The 12,065-nt window shown below is 47.2% G+C and overlaps 1 pseudogene; it reads right to left on the bottom strand.

Moving 5' to 3' along the window:
• Positions 1 to 3,743: 3,743 nt before the first annotated feature.
• LOC135543818 (ankyrin repeat domain-containing protein 34A-like) lies at positions 3,744 to 5,495 on the bottom strand (annotated as a pseudogene).
• Between the last annotated feature and the right edge of the window lie 6,570 nt (positions 5,496 to 12,065).

Genomic DNA, 12,065 nt, shown 5'->3' on the forward strand with positions numbered 1-12,065 from the left:
AATTACCAGGACGTGTACTCAAAGCATGCGCTGACCAACTGGCAAGTGTCTTCACTGACATGTTCAACCTCTCCCTGACCCAAGTATGTATTACCTACATGTTTCAAGCAGACCACCATAGTCCAAGAAAGCCAAGGGAACCTGCCTAAATGATTACCGCCCTGTAGCACTCACATCGGTAGCCATGAAGTGCTTTGAAAGGCTGGACATGGCTCACATCAACAGCATCCTCCCGGATACCCTAGACCCACTTCAATTTACATACCGCCCCAACAGATCCACAAATGACGCAATCACACTCCACACTGCCCTTTCCCACCTGGACAAAGGGAACACTGGTCTCTCTTGGAAAAGAGAAAAAACCTGTATAAATAAAGGTAAAATAAAATAAAAAAATAAAAATGTGAGCATGCTGTTCATTGACTACAGCTCAGCGTTCAACACCATAGTGCCCACAAAGCTCATTACTAAGCTAAGGACCCTGGGACTAAACACCTCCCTCTCAACACAGGGGCCCCTCAGGGGTGTGTACTTAGTCCACTCCTGTACTCCCTGTTCACCCACGACTGCGTGGCCCAACACAACTCCAACACCATCATTAAGTTTGCTGACGACGCAACAGTGGTAGGCCTGATCGCCGACAACAAGGAGACAGCCTATAGGGAGGAGGTCAGAGAACTGGCAGACAACAACCTCTCCCTCAATGTGAGCAAGACAAAGGAGCTGATCAAGGACTACAGGAAAAGGCGGGCCGAAGAGGCCCCCATTAACATCGACGGGGCTGTAGTGAAGCAGGTCGAGTTTCAAGTTCCTTGGTGTCCACATCACCAACGAACTATCATGGTACAAACACACCAAGACAGTTGTGAAGAGGGCACGACAAAACCTTTTCCCCTCAGGAGACTGAAAAGATTTGGCATGGGTCCACAGATCCTCAAAAAGTTCTACAGCTGCACCATCGAGAGCATCCTGACTGGCGGTGTCAGAGGAAAGCCTATAAAATTGTCAGAGACTCCAGTCACCCAAGTCATAGACTGTTTTCTCTGCTACCGCACGGCAAGCGATGCTGGAGCGCCAAGTCTAGGACCAAAAGGCTCCTCAACAGCTTCTACCCGAAAGCCATAAGACTGCGGAACCTTTAATCAAATGGCCACCGGACTATTTACATTGCCCCTTCTCCTCAATTTGTTTTGTACACTGCTGCTTCTCGATGTTTATTATCTATGCATAGTCACTTCACCCCTACTTCAATTACCTCAACTAACCTGTCTTTCCGCACACTGACCGGTACCCCCTGTATATAGCCTCATTATTGTTATTTTATTGTGTTGCTTTTTATAATTTTTTACTTTAGTTTATTTGCTAAATATTTTCTAAACTCTTCTTGAACTGCACTGTTGGTTCAGGGCTTGTAAGTAAGAATTTCACGGTAAGATCTACGCTTGTTGTATTTGGTGCATGTGACAAATCAAGTTTGATTTAATTTGGCAGCATTGTTAGCTATTCATTAACATTGCAGTTAGAATTAAAACATGTTTCAAGTTCTAAAAGTTGGCCTAACTCTAAGTATATGGCTCTGGAACACGGTAGCTACTTTGGTGGGCAAAAAGCGCTTTCGCAATCAAATCTGAGGTTATACTTTACACTACAGTGCCCCTCAAGCAGTGGAGGCTGGTGGGAGGAGCTATAGGAGGACAGTCTCATTGTAATGGCTGGAAGTGAATCATTGGAAGGGAGTCAAAAGTGGTTTCCATATGTTTGAGCCATTTGATACCGTTCCATTCCAGTGAGCCTATCATACTGTAGCAGCTCCCACCAGCCTCCAATGTACTCCAAGTATTGTAATTTCTGATTGTTACGCTATACTTACCATGTACTTTAGATTAGAGTCAGCGCTCCCTCAGCGGGTTCGGTAACAAGGTTTGGTAACAACCGGATGGATCCGGTTTTCAGGGGAAATGGAAAGAGAGCCTGTGACGCGACTTCCACTTCAGGACGTTATCAAGGCGACACTCAACCTTAACTCCTCCTCCACATTTACTGGATTGGTTGAACAGTGCAGAAGAGAACCTCCCGACAGTTCTTTTTTCTCTCACCAGGACCAGAAATAAATAAACGGGGCTCAGGCGTTCCGTGATTGGTCATAATATTTCACCATCTATCATTACATAATTTGTTTTTAAAACGGTCTTTAATTCATCATTTGCAACATACATTACATGTAAACATAATGGTACTTATAGAACCACGGGTGACAGTCCACTGGAATCTACGCACATGGCTGGACATTGCTACAGTCTCTCCCTGGCAGGTTGGTTTAGGACAGGATTCCTCAAATCAGTCCTGGGACCCATTACAAACAGGTCCTCATATTAATCAGCTACTCCCATTAACAAGACTCAGTAGAATGGTGACAAGGTAGGTATTTGAAATGTTCTCACTCTTTAGGATGTGTCATGTGTCAAGTGTTATTTTTTGAATATACAGTGCATTCATAAAATATTCAGACCCCTTGACTTTTTCCACATTTTGTTATGTTATAGTCTTATTCTGAAATGGATATAATTGTCCCTCCCCCCTCATCAATGTACATACAATACCCCATAATAACAAAGCAAAAAATCTGAAATATCTCACTTAAGTAAGTATTTAGACCCTTTACTGAGTACTTTGCTGAAGCACCCTTGTCTAGCAAGTTCAGTCTCAAGTCTTCTTGGGTATGACACTACAAGCTTAGCACACCTGTATTTGGGGAGTTTCTCCCATTCTCTGCAGATCCTATCAAGCTCGGTCAGGTAGGATGGGGAGCATTGCTGCACAGGTATTTTCAGGTCTCCAGAGATGTTCGATTGGAGAGAGTTTGTGCTCTGGCTGGGCCAATGAAGGACATTCATAGACTCCTGCGTTGTCTTGGCTGTGTGCTTAGGGTCGTTGTCCTGTTGGAAGGTGAACCTTCGCCCCAGTCTGAGTGCTCTGGAGCAGGTTCTCTCTCTGTACCTCACTCCGTTTATCTTTCCCTCGATCCTAACTAGTCTCCCAGTCCCTGCCGCTGAAAAACATCCCCACGCGTGGTGGTGCCACCACCATGCTTCACCGTAGGAATGGTATTGGCCAGGTGATGAATGGTGCCTGGTTTCCTCCAGACGTGACGCTTGGCATTCAGGCCAAAGAGTTTAATCTTGGTTTCATCAGACCAGAGACTCTTGTTTCTCATGGTCTGAGAGTCTTTAGGTGCCTTTTAGCAAACTCCAAGCGGGCTGTGGTGTGCATTTTGCTGAGGAGTGGCTTCGTTTGGCCAGTCGACCATAAAGGCCTGATTGGTGGAGTGCTGCAGAGATAGTTGTCCTTCTGGAAGGTTCTCCCATCTCCAGAGAGGAACTCTGGAGCTCTGTCAGAGTGACCATCGGGTTCTTGGTGACCTTGGTTTTTGCTCTGACATCCACTGTCAACAAAATAAAGTATTTCTGTTTTTTATTTTTAATAAATGTGCAAACATTTCTGAAAACCTGTTTGTGCTTTGTCAGTGTGGGGTATTGTGTGTAGATTGATGGGAGACAAATGTAATGTAATAATTCTAGAATAAGGCTGTAACGTAACAAAATGTGAAAAATACAAAAGGATCTGAATATTTTCCAAATGCACTGTAGGTGTTTTTCAATGCCTTTGAGTTAGCAGATATAGGCTCCACTCATGTGTCCCCAGGGTCAATATCAAGAAACTGGTTTATCAGACACTGCTGGATCTTAGTGGCCAAACATCCCATCAAAGTCTCCCAGCTACTTGATCTGCTCTGTCTGCATGGAGTGTCTCCTCAGCAGCATCCTCCTGGTCCTCAGGTCTCTGGGGAGGCCGGAGGGAGCTGAGGGGAGGAGGGGCCTCAGGCCTGCTACCTCCCGGCAGACAGCCCTACTGCTGGGACTGCTGCCCAGGACACAGGGGCTGGGGTTGGCGACTCCAACGATGTGAGGGATGGGGGTGTGGTGGTGAGAGTTCAGGGGAGGCAGGCACCCTGGGCGGGTCTGGGAGATGTGGCCCAGGAGGAGGGCCCCTGAGCCCTGACGCTCCAGCCCAGAGAGGGCTCTCTTGGTCAGGTTTGGGGCCACCAGTGATTCCCTGGAGGTCAGAAGGGTGGAGGAGCGGGAAGTGGCCTGTCTCCTGCTATCCAGCGGGGTTCGGCCCTCCTCGGGGAAGCCCCCGGTAGGCACAGCCAGCTGGGGGTCAGAGTTGTAGTGGTCGGCACCCAGGTGGCGTCTCTGGATGATGCTGCGCAGGCTGGACATAGGAAGGGGGAGGGGGCAGCCGCGGAGTCTGGTACCAGTGGAGAAAGATGGGTTTGGGGGACCTTGGCCTGTGCCGATGCTGTATGAGTGGAGGTTTGGGTTGGAGGCAGAGTGTGGCGAAGAGAGGCCGGCAAAGGACAACTTACGCACCAACAGCCCCTCTTCCTCCTCCCTCTGATCCCTTTTCCCTACCTCTTCCTCATTCAACCTCCCCTCAGACTTGCTAAAGCTAATGACATTAGAAGTGTTGTTATCCAGGTCAGTACTGCAGTTGTACCAGATAGGGGCGCTGTTGTCGTAGTTGTTCCAGCCCAACCTGCTGGTCATGAGGGAGAGTTCCTCCTCTGGGCTGATGTCTGGGAGGTCATCTGAGGACGAGGGAGCAGCGTCAGGATGCAGGGCCAGTAGAGAGGCAGGAATCCTCAGCCAGGGCTCTGAGTTCAGCCTCTGGAGGGGCTGCATCAGCCTTTCCACCCTGCTCTGCTCCAGAACGGGAGCATGTGACTGGGGGTCAGGCTGGGAGCTGACTGTCTCACACCCAGAACACTGGTCTTCCTTAAAGTTAAAGACTTGGTGAGGAGGATGAGAGGAGGTGCACTGAGGGGAGGTGAGGAGCTGGATCTCAGAGGGTGAGGCGCAAGGAGGAGCAGCCGTCAGGTGCAGCCCTCCCCCCTGGTCGAGGGGGGTGAGAGGGGGCACGTTGAGGTACTGTTTGGTCCTGGACGTCCCACAGGGGAGTGTGTTGGTGGTAATGATGATCACTTCCTTCCCTCGGGCCTTGCAGGTGTCCAGCAGCACCTTCAGAGCCTCCTTGTCGCCGGCCGTGACCGAGTGGACCAGCGCTGAGCTCCCAGAATGGTCCTCCAGGCCCGGGTCCGCTCCACTGGCCAGGAGCAGGGACACCACCCCGGCCCCAGCCTTCTCCAGGCAGGCATGCATCAGGGCTGATCGGCCCGCCTTGTCCTGGATGTTGGGGTCGGCTCCGCTCTCCAGCAGGTACTGGACCATGCGGGTGCGGCTGGCGCTCTGCCGGTCGGCGTGCCGCGTCTTACAGGCCACCATCAGGGCCGTCTGGCCACGCCCGTCGCTCTCGTTGATGTAGGCTCCACCCTCCAAAAGGAGACGTGTAAGGCGCAGGCGGCAGAGGTACACAGCCTGGAGAAGGGGGTTTCCCGGCTCGGGAGGGTCCCCTGTCACACCTTCCTCCCCCTCCATGATCTCTCGCTCTCTGGATTGGGGAGTCAACCTGCACAGGTAGGTCTGGATCTCAGACACTCAGACAGAGCAGTGGTCTGTGGAGATGAGAGAGAAGGAATGGTGTGTTTGGTTTCATTAGAGTTTACATCACCAACCCTTGTTCTGTGTGCAACATGATTCAACTGATTTAGGTCTTTCGGTTGATTGGTCATTAAGTGAGGTGGGAGAAAAGGGAAGAAGACAGGCATCAGATCATGTAAACAACAACAGCGCTGGAAAACATACTTACCAAACAAAAAAGTAGACAGCGTTATGAGTGCAACATGTAATCGGTGGTCTCCCACTGGGCAAAGACTGGCTGAATCAACATTGTTTCCACGTCATCTCAACAAACTAATGAAACGTGATGATGTTGAATCAACATTGAAAACCGATTGGATTTGTCAAAAGTCATAGTCTTTTTTTTTTACCCAACTTTTAACTTAAATACACAGACATTTGTTGTTGATCTCAAATTGAATTCACATTAGTTGACATCTCAACCAAAACGAATGAAAACTAGACGAAATTACATCTGTGCCCATTGCTTGTCTGGTTATGTATCCAAATCATTCAAGTCTTTAACCACAATCCAAAACCTCCCAATGTATTAGCTGCTCATGTCAGAACAGTTTACTGTTTAAAACCCCAGATGGATAAGATGCGGAGGCCTTGGGCTAATTGTCTTCCAACCTGGACAGAAAGGATCCTTTGAAGCGACAGCTTCTTTTCATGGGGAGCCTATTCAGCTCTGCGCCCGTCCTCTCCAGCCTCAGCCAGAGGCAGCTGGTTTCTATAGGCCATTGTGCTACTAGTCCTTGCCTTTCCTGAGGGTCTGAAGGATGGCAGTGAGACATGTTTTTAGAGGGAGAAAACTGTGCTTTGTGGGAGAACCTTCATTTGAACTGAAAATAAATAAGTAGATGATTCTGTTTGTTTGTTTTTTAAGTAAAAAAATACCAATTAAGTTCGGCAAGAATGAGAGGTTGATGAGGGGATAGATCTGGATAATTTAGTTATTGTTTTATGATATTGACATTCCAAAATATGTGTGTGTCTCTTGTCATTACTTCTCTCTCGCTCTCTCTGGCCATGAGTCTGTGCAGGCCATAGAGAAGTGGTAATCACTATTTCCTATGCAGAATGGATGACAAACAGCATGGAGGAGACTCAGGCACAGTGTTGTGTGTGGGCGTCAGGAGAGGGGAGGAGGGGAAGGCACCTTTGTCTCATTTCTGGGCACACAGAGATGTGATTCACACGGTGTACAAAACATTAGGAACACCTGCTCTTTCCGTTTAGATGAAGGGGAGGAGACAGACTTGAGACATGGATTGTTTATGTGTGCCATTCAGAGGGTGAATGGGCAAGACAAAATATTTAAATGCCTTTGAACGGGGTATGGTAGGTGCCAGGCGCAAGGTCTGAGTGTGTGAAGACCTGCAACACTACTGGGGTTTTCAAGCTTAACAGTTTCACATGTGTATCAAGAATGGTCCATCACCCAAAGCACATCCAGCCAACTTGACAACTGTGGGAAGCATTGGAGTCAACGTGGGCCAGACTCCCTGTGGAACGCTTTCTGCACCTTGTAGTCCGTTTACCAACAAATGTAGGCTGTTCTGAGGGCAAAAAGGGGTGCCCTCACCCCTTTTAGGATGCTGTTCCTCATGTTTTTGACACTCTGTGTACAGTGGCTGCGGAAAGTATTCAAACCCCTTGACTTTTTCCACATTTTGTTTTGTTACAGCCTTATTCTAAAATTGAGGAAATATTTTTTTCCTCAACAATCTATACACAATACCCCATCACGACAAAGCGAAATAAACAGGTTTAGGAATTGGTACCCTTCCCCAGAAATACAGAAACAGAAATACCTTATTTACGGACATTTTCAGACCCTTTGCTATTGGGTATCGAAATTGAGCTCCCGTGCATCCTGATTCCATTGACCATCCTGGAGATGTTTCTATAACTTGGAGTCCACCTGTGGTAAATTTAATTGATTGGAAAGGCACACACCTGTCTATATAAGGTCCCACAATTGACAGTGCATATCAGAGCAAAAACCAAGCCATGAGGTCGAATTGTCCGTAGAGCTCCGAGACAGGATAGTGTCGAGGCACAGATCTGGGGAAGGGTACCAAAAAATGTCTGCAGCATTGAAGGTCAAGAAGAATTTTGGAACCACCAAGACTCTTCCTAGAGCTGGCCGCCCGGCCAAACTGAGTAATCGGGGGAGAAGGTTTGAACTCTTTGGCCAGAATGCCAAGCATCATGTCTGCAGGAAAACTGGCACCATCACTAAGGTGAAGCATGGTGGTGGCAGCATCATTCTGTGGGGATGTTTTTCAGCGGCAGGAACTGGGAGACTAGTCAGGATTGAGGGAAAGATGAACGGAGCAAAGTACAGAAAGATCCTTGATGAAAACCTGCTCCAGAGACGTCAGGACCTCAGACTGGGACAAAGGTTCACCTTCCAACAGGACAACGACCCTAAGCACACAGCCAAGACAACACAGGAGTGGTTTTGGGAAAATTCTCTGAATGTCCTCGAGTGGCTCAGCCAGAGCCCGAACCTGATTGAACATCTCTGGGAGACTCCCCAAATACAGGTGTGCCAAACTTGTAGCGTTATACCCTTTAAATCAAACTTTGTCACTTTGTATTATATAGGTCCTGGATGGCAGGAAGCTTGGCCCCAGTGATGTACTGGGCAGTACGCACTACCCTCAGTTGCCATACCAGGCGGTGATGCAACCGGTCAGGATGCTCTCGATGGTGCAGCTGTAGAACTTTTTGAGGATCGGGGGACCCATGCCAAATCTTTTCAGTCTCCTGAGGGGAAAAGGTTGTGTTGTGCCCTCTTCACAACTGTCTTGTTGTGTTTGGACCATGATAGTTCATTGGTGATGTGGACACCAAGGAACTTGAAACTCTCAACCCGTTCCACTACAGATCCCCGTCGATGTTAATGGGGGCCTGTTCGGCCCGCCTTTTCCTGTAGTCCACGATCAGCTCCTTTGTCTTTCTCACGTTGAGGGAGAGGTTGTTGTTCTGGCACCACACTGACAGTTCTCTGACCTCCTCCCTATAGGTCTCATTGTTGTCGGCGATCAGGCCTTGATGCCGTAATCGCTGCCAAAGGTGCTTCAACAAAGAACTGAGTAAAGAGTCTGAATAGTTATGTAAATGTGTTATTTAATTTTTTAGATTTTTATAAATTAGCAACAATTTCTAAAAAGTTGTTTCTGATTTGTCATTTAGGGTATTGTGTGTAGATTGTAATTGAATCAGTTTTAGAAGAAGGCTGTAACGTAACAAAATGTGGAAAAAGTGAAGGGGTCAGAATACTTCCCGAAGGCCCTGCATGCAAAGCTATCCAGCAGAACTGATGTCTCATGGCCTAGAGCAACATTCAACCAAAACAACATATCGAACTTCCCCTGTTTTATTATGTAATGCTTCCTCCTGAAAACAGTCAATTCATTTATGTCATTATATTCTTGAACATTAAACAGGGAAAACACACAAAAAAATGATCATTTTACAAAGACGTAAAGGCTACTGTTACTATTTTCCAAAGGCAAGTTGAAGTCGTTGCCGAAATATATTTAGTTAAGTATTGACATAATGAGGTTCTATTTCTCCTCTGAGAAGGGTGATGGCTGCTGATGACTTTCATCTGTTGTTCTTGATATTAGCAAATAGTGTGTGTGGGTGTTCAAATCAGACACAGCGTTGCTGTGCCACATTGTTCAGCACACTCGGTTCTTACTGGAGTTGAATAGCAATATGTTTCATTAGTACATGCTGTTCAGCACACTCGGTTCTTACTGGAGTTGAATAGCAATATGTTTCATTAGAACATGCTCTTCAGCACACTGTATGTGTTTTTATAACACGTGTTGCGATTAGCAGTGCTCCGGTTTCCATGGAGTCATGCAGCTACGTGACTGTTCTGGGGAGTCCTTGGCCTGCAGGGTTGGGGTCAGTTTGATTTGAAGGCAGTCAATTCAGGAAGTGATTTTTAGTAAATATTCTAAAATGTTGAGACTTTTGAAATACATTTCTTCTACTCCACAGTTTATTGAGAAGTCATTGAAAATAGATGCTGTTTTTTATTTATTTTGAACGGTTATTTAAGTTGACTTCCAAAATTGGACTGCCTTCAATTCAAATTGACCCCAGCCCTGTTGGTGTGTGTGTGTGTGTGGGGGGGGGGGTGTTTGCAAGCCTATGAGTGTCTTCCACTCATCCGTGTGTATGTGTTTGTGTGTGACTACCTGCCCTGTCAGCAGAGTAATGTCACGCTCCACCCCTCCGTAGGGGATTCAGTGGGAAGATCCACTCTAGAGTGAAGAGGCCAGCTCTAATGTTAGAAGAACGCACCAAACAGTTTGTGTGTGTGTGTGTGTGTGTGTGGTAAAGAGGGCCCTAGAGCCCACTCATGCTGTTCTCCCTAACCAAACTCAAAAGGCATAGCATTCAGAGCCACTGAGAGAATCGCTCACTAGCCTGGTTGCTAGTCTTTTCTGCTATAGCCTACTGCTTTGTAGTTGTCATGATTGGCGCAACACAACAATTACATTGGCAACAACATGCAGATCAGCACCCAGGCTAGGGTTCCACTACATTCTCCACCAGTGGATGGTGGTCACCACCATACAGCGGTAGTTGTTTTACACGTTATGCAGTTGCCGTTTACAGCTGTAAACATATACATGTAATTGTACCGTGGTTATCCAAGGACAAAACGAGGGCAACTCAATGGGAAGCTTTGCTGGATATTTTCATCTCAAGTCGTCATCGAGATTCTAATTATTGTGTTTGACTCAAAAACAATTGCCTGAATTATTCGGAACAGTAACATTGTGCTCGTGACATGTTAAGGTTACTTACCAGTCTACCGGCAGCAGCGCTCCTTGACACTTCGTGCACACTGTAGAAATCTTGCAGGAACTATCCAGTTTGTGAGAGGAGGACAGTGCTGTGTGTATGACTGTGTACCTGGAAATGCGTGAGAAGATAGTTAGGAGGATGTGTGTGTGTGCCTCTTTCTTTCTTTGTGCGAGTGTGTGTAAGTGATTGAGTGAGTGATTGAGTGAGTGATTGAGTGAGTGTGTGCGAGAGAGAAACAGCTGTGACGTTAGTCAGGTCTGGGAAGCAATCAATCGCTTGCCTGCGAGCTGCTCAGGAGAACAGAGAGAAGGGGAGAGAGAGGGTGAAAGAGAGAGAGAAAGAGAGATTGACGTGATGAGGTAAGGGAGGAGATGAGATGATGCAGAGGAAGAATGCAGAGGAAAAAAAGAAACTGTTGCTCTGTGGCTATGGGGGATAATAACTGTGGCAACTACGTGACAGAGGTGGCTATGATGCAGAGGAAACTGTTGCTCTGTGGCTATGATGCAGAGAAACTATGATGCAGAGGAAACTGTTGCTCTGTGGCTATGATGCAGCTACTGTTGCTCTGTGGCTATGATGCAGAGGAAACTGTTGCTCTGTGGCTATGATGCGAAACTGTTGCTCTGTGGATCAATTCAGACTCTATGATATAAAATGTATTCAGAGGAAACTGTTGCTCCACACTCTATTGCACCACCAACATTACAGCGTTATCCCGGCTTGTCCTTTGGAGGTCTGCATTAAACAGCTGCGCTCACCAGGAGAGAGACCTACAGAGGGGCACTTCACTTCTGCCCTGTAAGTCCATCTCATTAAACGTGTCTGTTATGGATGGATGTCAGTGGAGGCTGCTGACTGTTGCTCTGTGGCTATGATGAGGGAAACTGGCTCTGTGGCTATGATGCAGAGGAAACTGTTGTCTGTGGGACAGAGGAAACTGTTGCTCTGTGGCTATGATGCAGAGGAAACTGTTGCTCTGTGGCTATGATGCAGAGGACTGTTGCTCTGTGGCTATGGCACCAAACACCTATGATGCAGAGGAAACCATGGAAACCATGTGCTATGATGCAGAGGAAACGGTGTGCTGATGCAGAGGAAATCTGATACCATTGATCAGAGGAAACCTATGATGCAGAGGAAACGCTCCAGCCAGTACCACAGAGGAAACCCGTCCTCCCCAATGATAAGATGCCACCAACCTCCTGTGATGATGAAACTGTTGCTCTGTGCAGAGGAAACTGTTGCTCTGTGGCTATGATGCAGAGGAAACTGTTGCCTGAGCAGAGCATCATCATGTTTTTTGATGAAATTGGAATGATGCAGAGGAAACTGTTGCTCTGTGGCTATGATGCAAACTATGATGCAGAGGAAACTGTTGCTCTGTGGCTATGATGCAGAGGAAACTGTTGCTTCTATTTACAGCTAGAATTAAGGAAACTGTTGCTCTGTGTTGCTATGATGCAGAGGAAACTGTTGCTCTGTGGCTATGATGCAGAGAAACTGTTGCTCCCTGATGCAGAGAAACTGTTGCTCCGTGGCTATGATGCAGAGGAAATGGCAGATGCAGAGAAACTGTTGCTCTGTGGGATGAAACTGTTGCTCTGTGGCTATGATGCAGAGGAAACAGGCTGCAGAGGAAAATGA

The sequence above is a fragment of the Oncorhynchus masou genome, chromosome 8, assembly GCF_036934945.1.
Source record: "Oncorhynchus masou masou isolate Uvic2021 chromosome 8, UVic_Omas_1.1, whole genome shotgun sequence".
NCBI classification, from domain to species: Eukaryota; Metazoa; Chordata; class Actinopteri; order Salmoniformes; family Salmonidae; genus Oncorhynchus; species Oncorhynchus masou.